Genomic DNA, 22617 nt, shown 5'->3' with positions numbered 1-22617 from the left:
ATGACTTTCTTAATTACATTTTCTTTTTTCTAGCTTTATTATAAGAGTACAGCATAGAATACATAAAACATATAAAATAGGTATTAGTTGACTGTTTATGTGATCGGTAAGGCTTCCAGTCAATAGTAGGCTGTTAGTGGTTAAGTTTCTGAGGGATCAAAACTTCTATGTGGTCTTCACGGGGGCGCCTGGGTGGCTTAGTTGGTTAAGCGTCTGCCTTCAGCTCAGGTCATGATCTCGGGGTCCTGGGATCGAGTCCCACATCAGGCTCTCAGCTCAGCGGGGAGTCTGCTTCTCCCTCTGACCCTCTCCCCTCTCTTGCTCTCTCTCTCTCTCTCTCAAATAAATAAATAAAACCTTAAAAAAAAAAGAAAGTTCAGTAAAAACAGAATTAGGACTTAATAAATATTTCTCTTCTCTATGTCACAGGACTTACACAGAAACCCCAGTGAAGGGTTAGGGGCGACCATGTCCTGGGACTTTGGAAAGAGAGAGTGGCAGGCAGTTCCTGACATCCCTGGTCTTTAAAAGCTCCAGGGAGCCCCTTGCTGGTGTGGCTGAGGGAGCGATGCCCCCAGGATCAGAGGGCCTGGGCTTCCACCCTGGGTCCAGCAGGTCCTAGTTGGGTGACCTTAGGGAAAGGTCACTCCTTTAAGCCCCAGGTATATAGTAACAGTTATGTGAGGTAATAGACAAGAAGGCAACTTCGCATAGTATCTGGCATGTGGGAGAAACTCAAATATTAGTTTCTCACAGTGACCGTCTGGGGTCCGGGCTGGTGGAGGGACCACAACGCAATGGCAGATGGACATGCCCCGCAGCTGAGAAGCTCCTAGGACCGCCCTCAGGCCACGTGATGAGCTCCTCTCCCCGCTGTATGAGTCGGCTAGGGACACCATGACAGAGTACCACAGACTGGGTGGTTCAAACAGCAGGAATCAATTTTCTCTCCATTCGGGAGTCTGGAGTCCGAGATCCAGGTGCTGACAGGGTTGGTTTCCTCTGAGGACTCCGCTGGGCTCAAAGATGGCTGCCCCCTTGCTGCCTCTTCGTGTGGCCTTCCCTCTGTGCACGCGCACCCGGGGTCTCTCTGCGTGTCCTACTCTCCTCTTCTTGTAAGGACACACGTCAGATTGGATTATGGCCCCCCCTACCCCTCTCATGTTAACGTCATCATCTCTTTAAAGGCCGCATCTCCATGGTCACATTCTGAGGTACTAGGGTTAGGACTTCAATACAGGAATTTGCAGGGAGGCAGATGGAGTTCAGGCCACAAAGCACTCACTGAGCCTGCGTCTGGAGAGAAGATTGAAGATCCAAGAGCCGTGGAGGGCTTTGCAGCTCCCGTCTGAGAGTCGATGCTCAAGGTCAATCCTCCCTGCCCCTCCCCCTTCCTTCCTCTTCCGGGAGGATGACTCAAGCTCACACCTCCATTTTGACACGTGAATACCACTCCTTTTTAAGAGATTCTTGACACGTGGTTGTTCAGGATTATGAATAAGGACACTGAAGTCCCTGGGTTCTGGGGTAAACCCCTGGTCGCCTGGGGGGACTCTTAAAACCACCTCATAAAATGGCTTCTGAGCACTGAAGGCTGTGCTGTTGGCTGGCCTGGGTGAGGCCATGAGACAGAATGCAGAGCCCCACCCCGAGGGGACGGAAGGGGGTTCCCATCTCCTGTGCCTTCCTCTTTTCTTTCCCCAGCACCCCTCCTACATGGTGAGTCATCCAAAACTCCATACACCCAGCCAGCTGTTTGGAACATAAGAAACAACCCCAGCCAGAAGCATCTTGGGCCCAAACTCACACTCTCTCGCCTCCTCCCCCCTCCCCCCCCCCCCCCCCCCGTCTGTCTCCATTTTATTGCTCCTTTTTGAAGTCCCTCTTTCCCCCCACCTTCCCATTCTTATCCCTTTCAAGGCTTAATTTGGTTATCTGGAGACACCGGGTCTTGGCCAGTCAATGTCTAATCTATGAAAAAATTAGTATTTCCCAAACTAACAGTTATATCAAAGCCATTAAGCCCTGTTTCTTCCTTAAGCACCATCACTTTTCTCATAATTCTTACCTGAAGTACTAGCTTCTCATGAACAGGGATGGTATTGTACCTTCCACGACTCTCAGTGCAATGCCTTCAGCATAGAAATACTCAAACGCTATTTGAAGAAAGCAATGAGACTTTCAAGAATAATCATATGCTCTGAGAAGCTCAGGCCTGCAGTTAGCTCTAAGGACACTTTGTAAGCCCCTCAGTGACCCAGACCTAGAGTTGCAGGGAGCTAACAGTGTGGGGTTTCCTCATCCTGGTGATGCAGCTTGAACCACTGGGCTTAGCCATAGATAAAGCTGGATCACTTATTTAAAGAACAAGCAATAAATATGACTTTTGGCAGTAAAATAGAAAGCAGAGAATTCTTTAGTTTTCATAGACATAAATGCCTGGGTAAAATGCATCCCCTTATTAACTAAAAATGATTTTGTCATGATTATCTGTTTAAAAAAATTATCTTCTCCTCCTTTGGCTTCCGAGTTAGAAATTCCCTTACAGGTGCTTATTCTAACAAGATGGGGGCAGTGGGCTCTGAACCTGGTCCAATCTCATTTCCGTCCCTTGCTCTGCCAGGGGAGGAAGCGGCGGGGGGGGGGGGCGGGGTGGGTACTGATGGAGACTGAATGAATGGCTCTGGTCTCCCATCTCTGACCTCACCTCCACTTAGTAGAAATAAGAAAAAAGGACGGGGCACAAATGTGAAACCTCTACTTGTTCATTCATCCATTCATTCAACAATTACTTGTTCAGCACCTACTATGTGCCAGACGTTTTGCCAGGTCCAGGCGCTACAGAGATGAGAAAGTCACAGTTCCTGCTGGCAAGAAGCTCATAGTCTACCGGGGAGTAGAAGTGCCACCAAATTGTTCCTGAATACCGAGCTACTAGAAATAGGTATGAAACACTATGGGAGTACTGAAGAGGGGTCTCTCTCTTCGCACGAACAGAAGGAAGCTTAGAGACCTTGGAACGAGGCCTTGAAGGATGAGCACAGTTTTGCTAGATGGTATGGAGTGGTGAGGACCAACTAGTACTATGGTATCCAATATGGTAGCCACTAGCCAACATGTGGCTGTTTGGATTTAAATTACTTAAAATCAAACAAAATCAAAACTTAGTTTCTCAGTTGTTCTGGCCACATTTCAAGTGCTCAAAAGCCACAGCGGGCTAGTGGCTATTGCATCGGACTGGGAAGATGCAGAACACTTCCATCACTGTCGAAAGTTGTATCGGACAGAGCTGTTCTGGACGAAGAGGACAGCGTGCCGATTTCCCGGACACCATTAGCTTGGGTCTGAAAATGCTTCCCTGAGGCTGCTTTCTGTGCCACGAGCCTCGGAGCCTTCAGAGCTGCCTCGTGGATAGGGAGCGGTCTGTGGCGGCAAGGCCTGGAGAGCTGGGGGGCCGAGTGCTTACAGCGTGAGGCTGGCGGGCAGGCCCTCCTCAGGGGCCATGGGCTCTGGGGGCTGGGCTGTGGACGTCCACACTGCTTCTGCGCGCCGGCGGCCGTCAGCGAAGATGGCGGCAGCTGGCCTGATGGCCTGCTACCTCGACGTCTCCAGTGCTCACCCAGCGGGCATCCGAACCTGAACCCCTCTTCTCCCACGCCCTGCCCCCCTGCAGTCCTGCCCCTCTCAGTTGATGGGCATTTCCATTCTTCCAGCTGCTCAGGCCCAGACCCTGCGAGTTGCCTTCCCGTCCCTTTCCTCTCCCGGCCCTTCCCTCCGCCTAACCTCTCTGCCAGTCCTGGTGGCTCTACCTTTCCAATAGGCCCCTGCTGACCACTTCTTACCATCTCCACTGCTGCCCCGGGTTGGAAACTGCATTATCTCCCACCTGGCGTTCTGCAGCAGCCTCCTAACTGGTCTCCCAGCTCTTCCCCCGCCCCCGGCCCCCTCCCAGCAGCTGGAGTGATGATGCTAATAGTTAGGTCATTTCAGTCCTCTGCTTAAAAGTCTCCAAATGCCCCCATTTTACTCAGAGAAAAAGTTAGAATCCTTACAATGTCCTATAAAACCCTTTGTGACCACAGGACCTGGCCCTGTTCCCTCTGTGACTTCATCTCTTACTGTTCTCCCCCTTGCATCCTCTACTCCAGCTACGCGGGCCTCCTCCCTGTTCCCAAGGGCCTTAGCTCTGGCTGTCCCCTCTGCATGGAAAGCCTTTTCTCCAGATATTCATATGCCAACTCCTCTATTGCTTTGGATCTTTGCTTAAATGTCAACTTCTCAACAAAGCTTATGACAATCTTATTTAAAATAGTAATCTGCACGCCACCCTGCCTATCCCCAGAGTGCTCCATCCTCATTACCCTCCAATACTCTTTTCTCAAATGGCACATAACACCTAGCCTGCCTCTTCATTTATTGATTGATGATGCTCATTTTTGCTTTTCTGTCTCCCCTCATTAGAATATAGGCTAAGTGAAGGCAGGGGACTTCGTCAGTTATGTTCCCTGAGGTATCCTATGTGCCTAGAACGCACAGTGGTTGGTGGGAAGTATTCCTTTGTTGTTCTCATCCTAAGCTGCTCTCTGCCGCTGGCCCGGGGGGGGGGGGGGGAAGGTCTCCTCTACATGGGAGCCAATCAGCAGCCTGGTTTGGCAACCCCTAGCTTCTCCTTAGGATTGCTAAGTTAGGCTCCAGGAGTGGACTGACTTACGGAAATTCTCCGTCTGAAGTTGGAGGCTCAACCCTCAGGTGAGCTGACTCCAAAGGAGTCTTCTGCTTTTCTGAGGGTTCCAGGTTGAGAGAGGGTTGGAGGGGGTGGTCAGAGCTGTAAGGAAGGGCTCCTGGGCAGGGTGGTGGGTTAGGGACCCCCGATTGTATGGTAGAGAGTTTAGCCCACTTGCAGGATGTGTCCAAGGCAGCTGTCTCTTTTCAAAACTGCTCCATCATGCCCTCCAGTTGTAAGAGCCTCACGTGAGCATCTCTGATGATTCAGAAGCTGAATGGGACGGGGGAGGATTTCAGGCGTCAGAGTGGAGCTTGTCAATGGGTGGATGTGGCCTGGAGTTGAGCACAGAGCGAGGGGAGGGTGCTGTGGGCAGGGAGTTGGGAGCTCTGGCCCCCAACCCCCACCTCTAAGCCATGGATTTTTCATCTGTTCAAAGGGAACAGTAAAGCCTGCCTGTCTCCCTTTCGGCGTTCTGAGGATCAAGTGAAATAATGTATATGAAAATGTTCCAAAAAGAATAAAGAGCTTTGCCAGGATAAAAAATTGCTTTTATTCCAAATGATAAGTCAAGGGTGAGATTTCTAAGAAGTCATTTGTGTGGGCTGTTGTTTCAAATCCTGTTTGTTTTTTAAAAAAATAGAAAACAAACCCAGGCCTGCCCTATTCAGGGAAGAATGGCGGTGTGCTAGACGGTTCCTCAAGTCTGGGGTCCAGCCATTGCCCCCACAGTGGCTTGTTCTCAGATGCACATGTGCTGCTTGTCTGGGGACCCTCCAGCTGAGGGGACCCACTGCCTGGCTTGGGATGGGGCCGCAACCTTGTGGAAAGTGGGACCCATGCTCCTTGGTCATGAGGGTGGAACGATCTGCCTCGAGCTTCACGGGCATCGCTCCGGGATGGAGGGCAGTTGGGTTAATAACTCGGTTGGTTCAGGCTCTGAGTGGGGAGCAGTGAAGAAAGAGGAGGGAAGCCTGTGTCTGTAGGACATCTGTGCTTTGTGGGCCCATCGGTACGGTATAGCTCACCACACACCTGCGTCTCTCTAAGGTGTGATTATGCTTATTTTAAAAATGAGAAAACTGAGGCTAATAATCTGTCCCGGGGCCACACAGCTTACTGGTAGCTGGCAAAACTGCCATTGAACTCAGGTCTGTCTGGTTTCAAAAGCCATGCCCTTGGCATAGTACTGTGCTCCCCACCTTCCATGGGTCAAGGGATGGGGCTCCAGTTTTGGCTCCTTCCTTTAGATGTGTGACCACAGGCAAGTCATTTAAACGTCTCTCATCCATTCCCTCAGGTCCAAAAGGCAGTGATCACTCTGTCCCTCACTGGGTATTTGTGAGCATCAAATGAAATAATGTATGTGGAGTGATCTGAATATTGCAAAATGTTGCATGCAAGTGAGGAATGACTATTATAATTTTGAAAGTGTTGCTTTTATCCTGTGACTGCCTTGCTCAAGAACCTTCCGTGAGTCACTCTTCCCTGACCTGATGGATTCTGGCCTCCCAAGTTCCATGCCTGTGCTCTCACTGACTGTCCTCCACCTAGCCTTCCTCTGGGTTCCAGTAAAGGGCATGTCCATCATCACCTCTCTGCCAACATGGCGCTCTCCCCACCCGTCAAACCTGACACACATATGGTCTCCCTCCTCCAGGAAGCCCTCCCTCACAGCCTTACCGGTCTGAGCCACGTGGCTTTCAATGTGCTGCCTGGTGGCTGGGTACAAGTGCTCTCTAGTTGTTTCATAAGCTTGAGTACTTCTCTGCAAGGAAGTTTACGAGTCCTGCAGGGTTGAGATCATGGTTTTGTGCTCTTGCAATGCCCTCACGGCGCCTCATCCGGTACTTAGGACCCGTAAGTTAAACACTCAGAAAATGTCAACCGATGGACTGATTCAGAGTCTTGGACCCATGTTTCCACTTTCTCAGGCTATGGCGGGTCATGGAGAGTTCTGGCAGCTTTTCCAGGCAGCCTCTTGCAGCCCCTGGGTCTCTTCCGGAAGAGGCAGCTTCCTGCCTGAGCTCACGCGGCGCCCGGCTTGAACCCGCCCCCTCCTGTCTGCCTGGCCAGACTGTCCCGGGGGCTCCAGCTCACAGCAGAGTTCCCTGTGTAAGAACTCTGACCTCAGCCATCTCCCCTACTCCGCGCTCCTTTCACACGCCACGCCTGGGCTGGGGGCTATGTCCTGGCTTGTCTTCCAAGAACCTCGAGAGAAGAGAGCACGTAGTAGGTGCTTGGCACTTATGCTTTACTAGGGCTGGACCCAGATCTCAAAGAAGGTTCAAGGAAAATCTGCAGACCTGGATTTCAAGGCTTGCCAGGTGCCTTAGTACGATTGGGAATGAAGGTACAAGTACTGCAAGGGAGGGGACGGAACAGAGACAGCGTGGCTTTGGTGTCTGTCACACTGGTTTGCGCCCTGCTACTGGGCAGGTGACTCTGTCTCTCAGGGCCTCAGTGTCCTGGTGTGGAAATCATGGATGACAGCGACACACCATCACAATGTTGTCTTGAGCATGGCTTTAAACTGCATCTCGAATTCTGTCTGCAAGCCCCGTGTTCAGGGCTCAGCTTAGATGTCACCTTCTGAGAGAGACATCCCCCTACCCTAAGGAAGTCCCTGGCGCTGTCATGAATGTAGCACCCTGTTAATCCTTCCCGACACTTCTTGCCATCTGTAGTTATTATATTTATGTCCATGTGTGTTGTTTCCCTACTAGAATGTAAGCCCCACTTCCCCCCGCCAGGGCAGGGAACACTCTAGTCTTACTCACTGTTGTATTTCTAACTTCTAGAAAAATGCCTGGCAGTTAGTCGGTGCTCAGTATATTTTGGTTCCCTTCCTTTCCCTTCAGCAGTAAGTAGCATGTGGTCAGTCTCAGTGTCAGGAAGATCAGGTTTACCAGCAGCTCCTAAGCTAGCTTCTGCAAGGACGCAAAAGTCCGAGCATGCACACATCAAAGAGGCTCCAGGAGGAGACCAACCAGTGCGGGGGGAGGGAGACCCTGGTGCTGGGGATCTTTTAATCTGAAGCAGCAGAATAGATGCCCTACGTCTATCTAATGAACTGGTTTGGGGGTGTCCTCTGCCCTCGGCAGCCGGACACCTAGAACCCTCGAGGCCCTGGGACAGGTCGAGGCTGCTCCCACCTGACCACCCGCAGAGCGGTAGGGCCATGGGCCTTTTTGGGGACAGCAGCTGGGTTTTGCCGTCCTTCCCGCACCCACCCCGCCCTCCCAGTGCTGAGTGAGCCCCAGACTTTTCCCCGCATGTGGCCAGCACACTGCCCCGGGGCCGCTGAGGACAGACACTATGGAAGCTGTGACCTTGGGAAGATGGCCATGAGTGTGTGCAGGGGGTGGGGGAGTGTTGGCTTAAACTTCTTTGGAGAGAAGAGAAATGAAGGACAGAGCACAAGGGAGAGGGGAAAGCAGGGGGGGAGGAAGGGGAAGGTGGGGAGGGCGGAGAGAGAAATGTTGGAGCAAAGGACTTTTTTTTTTTTTTTAATCTTAGAAATGTTTGAATTGGTGGGAAGGAGCCAGTTGACAGGGAGAGTTTGAAAATGCAGGAACGCAGGGTAAGGAAGAGCGAATCACTGGACAGAGTCTAGGGTGCCGATCTCCCCGGCTGGCCCAGGACTAAGGGGCTTCCCAGGAGGTGGGAAGAGGCATGAAGGGGACTTCTGCATGGACATCCAATGGGGCGCGCTGGCCCAGGTGAGCTGGCCAGGTTGTGGGTATGGGTGTGACTGTGGTGGAGAGGGGGACAGGTGACTAAGGGTACACGTTCATATGCCTCCTGAGGCCTCCCAGGGATCGAACCTCACCTCACCTCCACCCCCACAAAAGCACATTTCCTGGGCAGCCATGTGACGCTGGAAAGCCACCCAGCCTTACCAGGCCTCCTATGCCTCAGACGTAAAACAAGGAGAGAGGGTTGGATGATGTCTGAGGTACTTTCCAGGCCCTGTTGAGCTGTTGCAAGTCAACGGTTGAAGTTGCTTGTGATGGGTTTAATGGCCCTGGCTGTTCACAGGGGTCTCCAGGGGGATCATCTTGCCTCTTGCCAATCCTGCTTTGGAGGACATGGCTTTAGGATGGTGGGGAGGCATGCGAGTGGGTGCACCTAGGCTTGTCCACCCTCAGGAAGCTCTGCAGCCTGAGTAGGGTCTGGGTGAGCCAGGCACCACGTGGTGACATCAGTCTGTGAGGGGAGACATGATTTCAGCAGCAGCACCATGTGGCTTCGGTAGAAGTGACAACAGCAGGAAATTGGCGGGGTGGGGAGGGGGTTGCTGGTGAGCTGATCGGATTTCTCAATTATTTCTTTACACTAACCGGTTTGGGCTGAGCCAGCACCTGGGGCTCTTCAGTTTTGTGGGGAGCGGGGGTCCCAGGAGAGATGCTACCAGCCATCCTTCAGTTTGGGCTGACGGGGAGGGGTGCTGAGTGATGAATGCACGTATGAAAAACAGGTATGGCTTTATTTTTCAAGCTGATGGAGCAGGTCATGCCAATTACATTAGCTTTTGAAAAGACGCAAAGCAAACAAACAAACAAGAAATACCACGTATGGGTCCGTAATAGTGTTCATGTGTGTTGTATGTTGGGGGGAGGGGGCTAAAATCCCAAATCAATAAGGTCATTAAATTATCTCTGTTGAGTGTTTAAGGCTATTACTTTAAGCGAACACAGGGCAGTTGGCTGTGTTTTCTGTAATCAGCTTTGGACTCATTGGGCATATTGATCTCTTCAGCGCTATCTGGTGTTCTGGAAACATCAGCGCGGTCTTCCCCCACCCCTCCTCCTCCTTCCTCCTCTTCTTCCCGAGGCTTCTAAAAAGCAAAAACACAATTCTCTCTGCTGGCTGGGCTGCAAGTTTTCCACTTCACATCATCATCATTTGTTCTAAAAGCAAAATGCAATTTTCTGCGACTCTTTACACTTCTGTATCTGTGTGTGTGTGTGTGTGTGTGCGTGCACACACACACACACACAGCCTCTGTGCTCAACAATGTGCTTTTTAATATAGCGAAGGAGCAAAGACAACAGGTCCACTATAGTCCTGGGCATATCCCAGGGCAGGGAAGCCATTCCCAGTCCAGCAAGAAACATTGTGCCCATTGAGACTGCTCTCTAGCTCTGGGTGGCTCACAATCCCAATCTTTGTGACTACCAAAGAATCATGGCCTGTACCCATCCCCTTGGACCCCACCCTGCTGGCCCCCAAAGGTCACTGACAGTGATGTCACGGAAAAGCATGTGGTCACAGAGCCTGTCCTCAGAAGAAGCACAGAAACCCTCGGTGGATCCTTGAAGCTGGTGGAGTTACCCACTCCCTGCCATCTCAGCCCAGCCCTGAGCCCTGGAGAATCTCTTAGTTTCCCCCAGCTTCGAGGTAGCACAGCAGGGGAAGGACTCCACCCTGGCCTGAGTGGCCTGAGTGGCCTGAGTGGGACTGTGAGCCAAGAAGGTGTGGCAGTCTGCCATGTCCACCCTCCGTGGCACCCATCTCTGTCGAGGACTGAGCAAGGGGGACCCTGACCCCTCCCCTTAGACCTCCTGCTGCTCATCTGCTTTAGCCCCATTCTCGCTGGACTCACGTCCATGTCTTGCATTCATTTGCCTTTTTGATCCCTCTTTCTCCCCCCTTTACTCTCCGCAGAACTGACAGACACAGATGTACCTGTATACACACACACCACACACACACACCCCTGTCCCCATTAATCCACTCTGAGAGGGTCAGCCTCATCCGACTCAGCCCAGAGAACCCAGGGAAGCCCCGCTGGAGAGGGAGAAGCGCCATTAGCTGGAGCCTACACACACCTGCCTCAAGTTTGGGGACACAGAGATCCTGGGTGCTCTGGGGCAATAGAGAGAGAATTACAAAGAAAACAGCAACATTTATAGTAAAACTGCGTTGACTGAGCACTGTCCATGTGTCCGAAGTATTCCACATACATCACTTCCCATCCACTCCTGGAGGGAGATGTGTCTGTGGCATTTTAGCGCTAAAGAAGGTGAGTCTCCATGGCGAGGGCAAACCCTTAGGTGGTAGACTTGAAACCAGACTTTGACTCCAAATCTGAGACCCTCTGTTCTATCCTGAGGCTTAGACATGACAACAAGTGACTAGGATTGTTTGCACTCCAGAAGGGAAGGTGGGGGCTGCTACGTGTGTATGTGGTGGGGGCTGGGGTGGCCAGTTTAAGGAATTTGGAGCCCTGGTAAGGAGGTGGGATGAAGCCATGATGCACTTTCCTAATGTCATCCTCCCCGACACTTGTCCCCTCCTCTCTTCTTGGGATCAGGGCCTTTCAACTTAACTCTGCCCAAGACCGCCTCCGTGACTGCCACCACCCAGCAACCCACTGCTGTTTGGAAAGAGTCCCGGCTCCCATTCTGGGAGCTCCTCTCTGCTTCTCTCCCCGCTCAGGCCACTCTGCCTCACTTGCTGGGCCTCAGCTCCGTGTACTTCTGACTACCAGGCTCTGCGTTGGCTGCGCCCTTTGCCTGACACATCTCTGTCCCCTCATCTTTTTGGTGACCTCCTCTGATATTCTGAGTCCCAACTTGTGACACTGTCCCTAATCCTCATCCCCACTGTCTTCCCCTAACACTGCACACCTAACCTTGCACTCCAGGTACGGCCAAAGCTGTATTTTAGACAGATCGCTGTATTGGTGGGGCAGATGTTGGCCGGCTGAGATGCTAAGGGCTGGGAGAACATTTGGAGTCCATTGCAACCATTCTGGGGAAAGGGAACCAGGGCAGGGGATGGAAAGAAGGGTTCTTGGCTGGGGGTGGGGGCAGGTTCTGAGGTTGAGAATCCCAGATGGAACTGAGTTGACCCCCAGGGTCAGACTAAAGGAGGCTAGCACCTGTCCAAGGTGGGGCTCAGGAAAGTTTTGCCTCTCGGCAGGGGACATCCCGAGAAGACCTTTGGAAGACCCTTTCAACCCTTTAACTGATTCTGTCATAACTGTGGCATCCTCCGGGTTGCTCAGAAGGCAGGAGCTCTAAAAATAGAAAGCCTTATTATTACCGATTAAATTTCTTTCCACCTACAGAATTTTCTGAAAGTAATAATAAGAGGAAGCCTGAGTCTGCTGAAGTGTTCAGGGAGCAGAGATGTATTGAGAGGTGATGAGAGAGAGAGGGCATAGAGAATGTGAGGCCAGGCAGGTAAGAAAGGGTTAGGGGAAAAACCACTTACCAAACACACTGATGGGTAAAGGGACCTTCCAGAGGGTGTGGAGCTTCCAAGGGAGGTACACGTGAATATTAAAACCATAGAGTTCCCACTGAGACCATTGCCTGAGCCAGGGGAGGACATCGGCCTCTGGGTGCACCCCTCCCCCATCTCTGCTTCAGGGTAATGCATGAATGCTCCCCATCACTGTGATAGATGCGCAGTTCACTCCCCCACTCTCCTGCCTCCCAATGCATTTCATGCTCATGAAGATCCACCTGCAAAGCCCACTACAGCCTTGCAGCTTCTGAGGATGGCCTCCATGGCAACTAAAGATCTATAAAGTCATATGAAGAGATGAAGCCAAAGAAGAGAAGACATGGAAAATACTCTATTTGTACATTTTATATATTTAAAAAAATGATCCTCCAAAGTGAATCAGTGTCAGGTATTGCAAACCTGGATTCACCCTATAGCTCGGCCTTAGAATAATTTAGAATGATTTGAATGCCTCTTTCTAATGACATGAAAAAGTCCATGTCACTTTCCATGTGTCTCTTGTAGGTTCTCTTCTCCCACATGGCTTAGTTCCGTGGCCTGGGTGCTATCCCCAGGCTTTCCTACAGGAGTGGTCTTATCTCCGTGGACTATTTCGGGAAATCTGGCTCTTCTAATAACTGCCTTGGGCTCTTAAATGGAATTATTCCAAGTTGTCATTTGTTCATAGGTTAAAAATGATTGGATAACCGCATTTTCACATGGCTTCACATAGTAACTCCTCTGAGTTTCCTTTTCCGCAAAATGGAGATCATAAAGGAGTTGTAGTTTAATGGGTAGAGAGTTTCAGTTTTGCAAGATGAAAAGAGTTCTGGAGATTGGTTGCACAGCAATGTGAATGTACAATGTGAAAATTTAACTGAGTAGATTTTAAAGGTCTTCTTGGTTTTTTGGTGATTGATGAATCAGGCGGCACCCAATCCAGCGGCTAGGAAGGGGCTATGAAATGAAAGACTTCTATAGTTGGAAGGGAGCAGAAACAAGGAGGTTATACAAGGTGATTAGAAGGTTATACTAGGTGATTAGAAAGTTACTTTCCCTTTAGGGGATGGCAGGGGTTTTATAAGGCAGATTACCTACCCATTGCTGGTCAGGAGATTCCTGATTGGCTGGTTTACAATTGAATCTCTGGTAGAGCAGAAACTGTAATTGAGTTGACTGGATTTGGTGATGTGGGGTTTAGCATAAGTAACTCCATTTTGAGCCTGTCATCTTGTTTTTAACAGGACTCAACACTACTGGACTCTGCGCTTAAAAATAGTTAACGTGCGAAGTCTTGTTATGTTTTACCACTATTAAAAAAAACAAAACAAATAATAGGGATGCCTGGGTGACTCAGTTGGTTAAGCATCTGCCTTCAGCTCAGGTCATGATCCCAAGGTCCTGGGATCGAGTCCCGCATCGGGCTCCCTGCTTAGCGGGGAGCCTGCTTCTCCCTCTGCCTCCCACTCCCCCTGCTTGTGTGCTCTCTCTCTCTCTCTGACAAACAAATAAATCTTAAAAAAACAAAACAAAACAAAAAAACAGAGATAATAAAGTCTGTCTCACCTCATGGTGAAGATGGGCTAAGAAGTGTGTAACTTTGCACGGTTCCTAGCTCATGGCAAACATGCAACTTGATAAATGTTAACTTATTTCTTTTTTGTTAAGTAGGCACCTAGCATGGAGCCCAGCTCAGTGCTTGAACTCACAACTCTGAGATCAAGACCTGAGCTGAAACCAAGAGTTTGACATTTAACCCACTGAGCCACCCAGGCAGATAGATGTTAACTTTTATTAGTAGCATTAGTCCTGATAGTTTCTTGTTCCCCAAATTGGCATTTTCTTTCCCAAGGCTAAAATCAAGTTGTTTCTCTACGGAAGGGAAAAGCTATAGGGGATCATCACCTAGCGGAATCTCCAAAACATTCATCATTGACATTAGGTTCTCCCTGAGGCTAGACTCTGCATGTCTTTATAACAGCTAAAGTTCATCTTAACGCAAATGAGCTCACTTAAGCTACGCAAGCCCCCAGGGAACAGGTCTAATTATTTTCATCACTTGTCTGAAGTCACATAGCTTGTGTCTGTTCAGACAAGGCCGTTGGTTCCAGGGCCTACCATGCTGACCACTATGTCATGGCCTCCACCCAGCCCACCATGCTTTAGAATCTCTAGCTTACGGCCACTTTCAGCAGTGGGTCTCTTTTGCTGTGGCCAGTGAAACTCCATAGGCCCTATTCTCCTGTAATGCCAGCCATCAGTCAGCTCAGATTTGTAGGACATGTGTATTTCAGATGTAAGAAGAACACCCCTGGGTGGTGCTCACATCAGGAGAACTCTGGAATGGCTCCAGAGATCACTGGTTACTTGTAAGACTGCTCAGTTCCAACAAGTCTCCCCTCAGAGCTCTGTGGAGGATGCCCTTCACCCAGAAGTTCTGTTCAGTAGCTTGGCATGTTCTTTACTCACTAATTAATTAAAGTAATATAGGCACAGAATAAGAAATTCTCAAGCAATAAAGGACAACAGAAAATGAAAAGTAGAGATGTTCCTTCCCTTCCCTCCCTGTGTCTAGTCTCTAGTTCTTCTGGAGGTAATTTCCAGACTTGAACCATCTAAATGCTTTTATGCCTTTCTCTTGGTTTTTCAATTTTAAATAGCATTTATTGATTTCTCACCGTAGAGAGGAAGGTTATAACTGTTTTGCAGTAACTGTAACTCTCCTAATTTTTTTTGTTGTTCTTCACCTGTGTCATTTTAAATAATATATTTAAATTTGTATTTTCAAAAGATTATCTTTCTTGATATCTCAACTTCAGACAGGACTTTCTGATTTTGCATTGCAAAATGAGGAATTCACCTCCCTCCATGTTTGGATGTATCAGCTGTTCTCTTACTTTTCCATTGCTCTTTGAAATATTTACACTCTATTTTGTAACTATCATTACATCCTCTGTGTTTGGTGTAGATGCTGATTTTATAGATAAAAAAATCAATGAGTATTTGTGTTATGATTATTTATTATTTTCCTCAGAACTAAGCAGTGTGATTAGACCCATAGAAAGATGTAATTCTCTCTCTTTTAAAAAAGATTTTATTTTTATTTGTTTGAGAGAGAGAGAGAGCATGAGCAAGGTGAGGGGCAGAGGGAGAAGCAGGCTTCCCACTGAGCAGGGAGCCCGATGCGGGGCTCGATCCCAGGACTCTGGGATCATGACCTGAACTAAAGGTAGATGCCTAATCGACTGAGCCAGCCAGGTTCCCCTAAAGATGTAATTCTCTTATTGAAGGAATTAAACATGGAGGCCATTTGACTGAGGTGGCTATAATGGCTTGGTAGCCTACCTAAGCCAGAGTCAATTCCTATCAATGTACTTGTATCCAAGAAAGCAAAATTTAAGAGCAGCCAATCACAACGGCCAACTAGGCTTTCCTAAATAAGACAATGGCTTCAGCTTTAGATGAAATAATTTCCCTGCTTTGCTTATATATCTGCTCTATAAAAGTCTCTCCTCTAGTTCCTGTCCACTAGGTGCCCCTAACCACTTTTGGCTTGGCACTGGTGGATTCCAACTGATGTTTGCTCAAATAAACTCTTCAAAAATTTAATGGGGTCCCTGGGTGGGTCAGCTGGTTGGGCATCTGACTCTTGATTTTGGCTCAGGTCATGATCTTAGGGTCATGAGATCGAGCCCTGTGTTTGGCTCCACGCTGGGCATGGAACCTGCTTAAGATTCTCTCTCTCCCTTTCCCTCTGCCCTCTCCCCACTCTTGGGTGCTCTCTCTCTCTCTCAAAAAAAATTTAACGTACCTCAGTTTATCTTTTTAACACTGTCTTGTTAAGACTTTCCCATTCAAAGGAGAATGCTCCCAGAATCAATGTTCCAGTTTACCCAAATCACAGAAGAACTATGAAATTCCCGTGGCCTCCTGGGGAAGGAACTGGATCTGAGCTTCATGTTCTTGTTTGTATATACCACTTAGTTTTCCTGCACCTCAGGAGCAACCTCCATAAAACAACGATGGCTATCATTTTATGGAGCATGTATGAAGTGCTAAGCACAGCATTCTAAGCACTGTGTATACGTTACCTTGGTCCATCTCCAAAATAACCCCATGAGCTAGGGCCAATCATCATTGCAATTTCAGGCACAAGGGGCTGAGATTTAGCAAGACTAAGCAATTTCACAAGGTGGTAAGTCACAGAGGCAAGGCTTGAACCCAGGTGGCCTGACTCCAAAATCCACACTCTCCTTAGTTGTGTTCTGTTGTTTCTGTGAAAGCATTTCTCAGCTCCCTTTCCATAATCAATACATGCCAGTGATCCTGTGAGCATTTATTCCATTAAGTATTGATAGTAACTACCTTCAGAGCCATGAATTTTGAAAGGGCCCTTGACTCTTGAAGTTATTCTTCTCAGAGGGCTCTGTCCTTTCCTAATGTGCTTGCTTATTTTCTAGGTCCCCTAGAGAACTGTCACAATAGGATTTTAATTCCTTTCACTTCGGGGTTACTTTAACTCTTTCTGAGCCCCATGCTCTCCTCTCTCTCAGATTTCTCTTTGGCTGGAGTATGCTTTCAAATGATCATTATAAAAAGGTTGCAGAGGATGTCAAATTTCTGACCTTTAGCATACAGTCTTATACACATTGCTTTATAGATAACCAGCTTTATTTTTTTAAATGTTTAGGTTTTTATGTATCTTTGGTGTTTCTTTTTTTTATTTATTATATTATATTATATTTATTTATTATATTATATATATTATATTATATTTATTTATTTGAGAGAGAGAATTAGATAGAGAGAGCATGAGAGGGGGTAGGGTCCGAGGGAGAAGCAGACTCCCTGCTGAGCAGGGAGCCCGATGTGGGACTCGATCCCAGGAGCCTGGGATCATGACCTGAGCCGAAGACAGTCGCTTAACCAACTGAGCCACCCAGGCGCCCTATCTTTGGCGTTTCTAAGCTCTTACTGGGATATATATATGAGTGGTGGGCCTAATCTGTGTTTTTTGTAAGCTCCAGGCATTTGTCATTCTTTCTTTGTTTTGTCATTTTCTCTATTCTCACTTTCTGGAATGCTCATTAAATGGATGGTCCACCTACTGGGTTGATCCTTTAAGTCTCTTAACTTTTTGTCTGAAATTTTCTGTCTCTTTGTCTTTATGATCTATATGGTCTGGAGGTCTTTTTGAATTTGTCTTCCAGTTGCTCTATCGACCTTTTCTCTTTAGCCACTGTGTTTGTCATTTCCAATCTCTTGCTCTCTGGATGTTTTATTTTTAGAGTAACTCTTTTTGTTTTATGCATGTACTATCTCCCTGAATCTTTCTGAGCACGGGAATTAGAATCATTTAAAAGGTCTCTTCTGTTTTGTTTTCTCTTGGGTGTTTTGGTTCTTCATCTAGATTCTTCTGTGATGCTGATTTTTCTCAAATACCTAGTAGTCTTTGGAATTCCACTCCTATCTTTTTGAATGAAGGAGAAAGTTTATTAATCTCTAAAGCCAGCATGAATTTCCTTTGTGGTTGTGGAGGACTGTTTGTTTACCAGGTCTCTTTCCTCAGTGGAAGACAATTAAGGTTATAGACAAAATGCCCGCACTCATGTTGGTTGAAGTCTTAGCGATACAAATATCATATATATAATGGGATAAATAAATGTAAAATTTTGATAAGATTTGGTGAGAAAAAGGCTTATGAAGGAGTATAGTGGGGAGATCTAATTTAGATTGGAGTTTTAGGAAAGGACTTACTGAGGAGGTGACAATTATACTGGGTCCTAGAAAATGGGCTGGAGTTGCCTGATAGAGTTGGCATAAGAGCCTTCCAAGCAGCAAGGATAGCATGTTTAAAGGCCCTGGGGCAGGAAAGGGTGTGCCATGTTGTAGGCACTGAAAGGACAGCTGGGCATCTCTGACATACAGATGGAGCTCAAGAGTATATGAGTTTAGGGTAAAGAAGTAGCCAGGGTCCAGGTCATGGGGACCTTAAAGATCAAGTTATGGTAAAGGACGTTACTTTTCAGTTCAATTATAAATCATTAAAGGATTTTAATCATAGGAGTAATATGATCGAATCCACATTAAAAAAAAATCTAGCTATTGTGTGGCTAATGGAATGGAGAGGGTAACAGTGGAAGCAGGGGGAAAAGGAGGTTTTTGTAGTAGTCTAGGCCAAAGAAGATGGAGATCAAGCTTGGTACATTAAAGATGAAGAGAAGAACTGACAGAATTGGGTGGGGGATGAAGTAAAAGGAGCAAGGGGGAAAGTAGTTTCATGGATGACTTATATTTCTGGCTTGAGCAACACGGTGGCTAGAGATGCCATCTGGGAATGGAAGACTCTAGATGAAAAGCAGATTTGGAGGCAAGATTCTGAGTTTAGTTAAGTTATGGTGGGTGCGAGATGGTTGTGAGACATCCAAGCATAGATGTCTAGAGGGCCTGTGAATATTTGGATCTGGAGAGGACTGTGCCAAGGAGGCCAAAGGATCATGCTTAAGAAGGGAAGAGAACAGTCAGTAGTGTTGAATGCTGTCCCATTGTCAAATAAACAGTATCTAAAACATATTAATTCAAATCTGAAACAAAGAGGTTTTTGAAGACCTTGGAAAGAGCAGTCTTATTAGAGTGGTGGCCCTGGAGGCCAGACTGTGTGGACTGAGAAACAAGTGGAAGGTGAGCAAACTGATGGCGGTGGGGGGTGGGGAGGGTGATCAGACAGCACATTTGGGAAGGGGAAGAGAGAATGGTGGCTAAAGGGAAGTGTAGCATAATACAGATTTCCACATCAAAATTATTCACTAGATTATGAGCTTGAGAAGGGCAGGAGCCCTTTCCTATACATCTTTCTGTCCCCTAGGCCAGCACAGTGGCTAGAATATGGGAGATGATCAAACCATGTTTATTGAATCTCCTGGAATATACAAATCCTTGGAAAGAGAACTGCTCTAATGTTCCGTGGCAGGTAGAGCTGGCTCAATACCTGGCCTGCAGTGCTGTTGCTGAGTTCCATCACAAGTCCAGATAATCACAGAATGTCTGTCAACAGTTGTGACTTGTGGAAATTGCCATTGTCAGCCTGACCTCTTGGGGTTAAACTGCTGAAGGTTCTACTCTGGTGGTCCTGCTGATAAACCCCAGGCGCTGGTTGGAGAATTGAGCAGTCCTCTCGAGATAAGAACAGGTATTTTCTAACGTTTAGTGAGTACCTACTATGCCCTGTGTTTTCACATGTTTTCTCATCTTTTCACATATCTCTCATATTCCCAACCGTCATTCACATTTCACAGATGAGAACATGAAAGCACAGAGAAGTTAAGTGTATTTCCTAATGTGCTATAAATAGCAGAGTCAGGATTTGAACCCAGGTCTTCCGATTTCACAGAGCACACACATTACTCTATGAAGGTATATGGAAAATCAGCAGGAAAGAAGAGGAGTAAGACGGGCTTTCATGGTCCAAGAATCTTGATCGCTCATCTTTTCAGTGACTTTCGAGGGACATGAAAAGCAGATGGTAATTAAGTGATCACGGGTGGGAGGAGGTGGAGGAGAGGAGAGGGGAAGGGTAGCTGAAGAGACTGATTCATTAATGGGATGAGATTCAGGTGGGTGGGCCCCTGAGTGGCTGCGCCAAGGGGATGCTCGTGAAACCTTCGTTTTTGGCTCCAACCTTATGGCTTTTTCAGGGAGGTAAGGATTCCAGGCTTTTCTGTTTGTTTGATTTGCTCCTCCTCAACTATGTGCCTTATGAAATAAAATGTATGAAGGGAAGGGGCTGTGACTGCTGATGCACCAATGGCAGAAAACAAGTTCAGAGGAAAAAAGAATATTTTGTTTAAAATTTTAAAAATATTTTAATTATTTTTCTCATTGTAAATGTAATTGGTAATAGGAAAATCTAATAGGGAACTCATACAATATTGAAAGTTCTGCAGAAGAAAATAAAAATCACCTCAAAATTCCATGACCTAGAGCCAAATGTTGTTTGAATTTTGCCGTATTCTGGTCCAAAGAATATTTTTGAAAAAATCCAAAGCTCCTTTGAATTCACATAAAATATTTAAAGGAATCATAGACAGTCCCTCCTTTTTCCTGCAGGCAATCACGTTGATCTTACATGAACAGAGGAAGAGAAGAGTCTGGTTTTCCTTAAAAATCCCCATAAAAGTCATATTCTTAGCCACCCATGCTATGACATTCCAGTGGACCCCACATCCTGGTAGTAGGGAACTCTCTCAGTTCCAAATATAAATCCTCCTCTTCGTTAGACCCACCTCCACTAGTCCTGGCAATGGCAAAAACATCTATGTAGTCAATAAATACAAAAATAGCCACTCAATTTGCTCTTGAGGCAACTACTATTTTACAGAAGGAGCCCAAGCCAAAAGATGAGCTAAAGCCCAGAAGGAAAGAGGCTCTCTTCACCATGATGATTGTCTCAGGACCTCACTTTTAACTGATGAACTAGCAGGGAGGGAAGAAAAAGGAAATGAAGGTTATGGAGGAGACACTTAGGGACCACTGGAGGCGGAAGCTCTTTTAATAACGGAATCATAAAAATGTCTGTGAACAGAAGTTCTTGTCTTTAAAAAAAGCCAAAGATCTCACAGCTGGCTGGGGGTCAGTCTTACTGTCCCCAAGATAGTAAGACTCCCTGGCAGAAGGTAATGTGGATAAAGCCCCCAATCCAGCATCTGGAGCATGCAAGGACTCATCAGGCATGAGTCCCCTTCCTTGCTCCATCTAATGAGCTTTTCCTTGCCCTGGCAGCCTCCTGGGCTGTGTGACATGTCCTCAGATGGACAGACAATATTTTAATAGAATAATGAAGTTTGACGGTATGGAAATCAGCATTGGCATTGACCTTCCAGTCACGGTGTACAGACCCTGGTTCTCCACATCCGTAGGACTCATGGAGAACATTGTCAAGCAAGAGGCCACGCCAAACCGAATTACAAGAATACCCCCTGAAGTCGTTCATCGGTGAGTACCAATAAAACCCGTGTTTCTAGCTTTTTGGTAAATTCACAACCTGCTTTTGCCCAAATTTTTGCACGTACTTTTATCTTTAAAAAACACTGGGGGCTACCACGTTAAGTACGCTGGGGGATCCTCAACTGCAGTAGCAGCAGAAAATCTGGAGATACTCAAGATACACGGCTGCTGGCAGGGTGCAGACAGGAGAAGCTCCCCAGAGAGGCAGGCATCACCAATACTGTTTGTTCGTTCCCTTTGGTGCTTACTGTGCGTCTGTCCATGTTTGCATTTCCTCCACCCCCATCCCGTGTGCATCCCCACCCCCCTTTTCCCATCTGCAGGCTCCCTATTCTTATCAAAGGCTGCTCCTCTTCTCCAGATCATGTAATGCCCGTTACCATGGCACCCGGTACTTCACGTTATTAAGACAATCTCTTTATTAGTAAGCCTGCTCCTCCCAGGATGCCAGGCGCCTTGGAGCCCATTTGAGAAGGTGATGAACGTGTGTCTTGGGAGGCTTAGGGACTGTCAGGGGGTCAGGACAGACAGGCTCAGAGAGCTTGGACCTCACGCCCCCCTCGTGGATCGCGCCTCACTGCTTACAGGGTGACTGGGACTCACAGCCCTGTCTCCTTTCATTGCCTTTTCTTTACATCACGCACTCGTAATAATTATATATGTTATCACACTTCACATTTTACAGAAGGATTTCAAATACATCCCTGCCTTCAATCCTCATGGTGTTCCTGTGAACTAAGAATTTTGTGCTCATTTTAAAGGCTGAAGAAACTGGAAGCTGACATTCAGGGAATCTGACTGTTCAAGGTTATACAGACACTCAGTACCAATGGCCAAGCTGGGACTCAAACCAGACCCTCTACAGACACCCCTCTTATCATCGTCAGACAGGCACACAGAGAGACAGACAAAACATTCTACGCCTTTTGGGTGCTCAATAATCATTTGTTGATTTATTGGACTAAATTTTGCTTTTGAATCAAATGTGATGTTACTGACTTACCATCACTGCTTTGGATTACTTTCCCAGTAGAGGATTAGATTCAACAACTTCTTTTTGTTTGTTTTTTTTGTTTCTTTTTCTTCCTTTTGAGCACCTGCTAGGAACAAGGCATGATGGAAATGTTGGGGAGTGCAAAGAGTGTCCTATATCACCTGTATTCTTCGACAGTGAAGGATGGGTAAAACACACACTATGCACACAAAGCTATCATCCAGCACAGAGTGTGATAAAAGCCAGTCATCCATTCACCAACGATTCATTGCCTATGAGCCACGTCCCCAGGATTCATTGATGAATAAAAGAGATATGCGCCTTGCTCTCACGGAGCTTTCTGTCTGTGGAAGGAGACAGGTATTAAGCAAAGAGTTGCACAATTGTTTAATTATAACTGGGATGTGTGCTTGGCAAGGGAGAGTGGATGTACCACCAGAGCATAGAAGCAAAGGTCCCGACTTTTGCTGGGGGGCAGGGATGGGGGGCATGTGACACAGAAAGCTTCCAAAGGAAAAGACTTTGATCCACAGAGGTGGGATGATGAGTCTCACTGCCCCCCACCCCCCAAGGAAACTGAGGTCCCTGCCTCATCACAATTAGGCCAAGCCCTCAGTAGACATTGAGAAAAGAGCAGGAATTTCAAAGGGCATGAAGG

The 22617-nt window shown here is 47.4% G+C and overlaps 1 long non-coding RNA gene across 1 annotated transcript; it reads left to right on the top strand.

Annotated features, from left to right (window-relative positions):
• Positions 1-8307: 8307 nt before the first annotated feature.
• On the top strand, positions 8308-22279 carry LOC113933471. Its single transcript, XR_003523358.1, has 3 exons — positions 8308-8445; positions 20878-20953; positions 22070-22279. It is a non-coding gene; the product is annotated as an uncharacterized LOC113933471 (long non-coding RNA).
• Positions 22280-22617: the final 338 nt, after the last annotated feature.

The sequence above is a fragment of the Zalophus californianus genome, chromosome 10 (assembly GCF_009762305.2).
Source record: "Zalophus californianus isolate mZalCal1 chromosome 10, mZalCal1.pri.v2, whole genome shotgun sequence".
NCBI lineage: Eukaryota > Metazoa > Chordata > Mammalia > Carnivora > Otariidae > Zalophus > Zalophus californianus.
The sequence above is the reverse complement of the archived record's forward strand: the minus strand, read 5'-3'. Positions and strand labels throughout refer to the sequence as shown.